Source organism: Sorex araneus, chromosome 2 (assembly GCF_027595985.1).
Source record: "Sorex araneus isolate mSorAra2 chromosome 2, mSorAra2.pri, whole genome shotgun sequence".
Lineage (NCBI taxonomy): Eukaryota > Metazoa > Chordata > Mammalia > Eulipotyphla > Soricidae > Sorex > Sorex araneus.
This window is the reverse complement of record NC_073303.1, coordinates 334,089,384-334,090,614: the sequence shown is the minus strand read 5'-3', so window position 1 is coordinate 334,090,614 and position 1,231 is coordinate 334,089,384. Positions and strand designations below refer to the sequence as shown.

Here is a 1,231-nt window from a genome sequence, read left to right as displayed (position 1 = left end):
TGAGTAGGATGATTTCAAAATTTGGAGTTTGAGAAAACTAGATGTGATATACATTTGAAGTTAAAAAATAGTTTTGTTGAGGGAGGATAATAATTCTAAGGAGAACATAGGGAAGATAGAACCCAAAGTAAAGGAAACTTGTGCCCTAAAGATGGACATAGGGGACAGCCATTGTAGTACATTGAGCTCCATAGAGACAGGGCTGGGGCAAGTGAGAGCCAGATAGGCACTGGGCGACTCTGTGCCTCAATGAGGAAATAATTAAACATGGGCAAAGGAGATCCTAAGAAGCCGAGAGGCAAAACATCATCATACGCATTCTTTGTGCAAACTTGCCGGGAGGAGCACAAGAAGAAGCACCCAGATGCTTCCGTCAACTTTTCAGAGTTTTCTAAGAAGTGTTCAGAGAGGTGGAAGACTATGTCTGCTAAAGAGAATGGAAAATTTGAAGACATGGCAAAGGCTGACAAGGCCCGTTATGAAAGAGAAATGAAAACTTATATCCCTCCTAAAGGGGAAACAAAAAAGAAGTTCAAGGATCCCAATGCACCCGAGAGGCCTCCTTCGGCCTTTTTCTTGTTTTGTTCTGAGTATCGCCCAGAAATCACAGGAGAGCATCCTGGCCTGTCTATTGGTGATGTTGCAAAGAAACTGGGAGAGATGTGGAACAACACTGCTGCAGATGATAAGCAGCCTTACGAAAAGAAGGCTGCCAAGCTGAAGGAGAAATACGAAAAGGATATTGCTGCATACTGAGCTACAGGAAAGCCTGACGTGGCCAAGAAGGGAGTTGTTAAAGCTGAAAAGAGCAAGAAAAAGAAGTAAGAGGAGGAAGATGAAGAAGATGAAGAGGATGAGGAAGAAGAGGATGATGAAGAAGATGATGATGATGATGAATAAGTCAGTTCTAGCGCAGTTTTTATTTTCTTGCCTATAAAGCATTTAACCCCCCTGTTAAAAAAAAAAAAGATGGACAAAAGGAATCCCAGAATGGATGCTGCAAAATAGAAGAGAAATTATGGCCCCAGAGTTAGGATACCCCAAAGTGAAGTGCTTCTGTAATATATATTTCTTAACCCAAGGGGAAAATGAAATAGGAGGAAAAATAGGAGGCAAATGTAGATGTTACAAAATCTGCATATGTAAAATATAAAATAATAGGTAAACAAATAGGGATGTGGGAGGAAGTGAAAGTTTGCTAGCTGTTTTTTTTTAATCTTGCTTTGGAAAA

At 40.5% G+C, this 1,231-nt stretch overlaps 1 pseudogene; it reads left to right on the top strand.

Moving 5' to 3' along the window:
* Positions 1 to 237: 237 nt before the first annotated feature.
* On the top strand, positions 238 to 900 carry LOC101542035 (high mobility group protein B1-like; annotated as a pseudogene).
* The last annotated feature ends 331 nt before the right edge of the window (positions 901 to 1,231 follow it).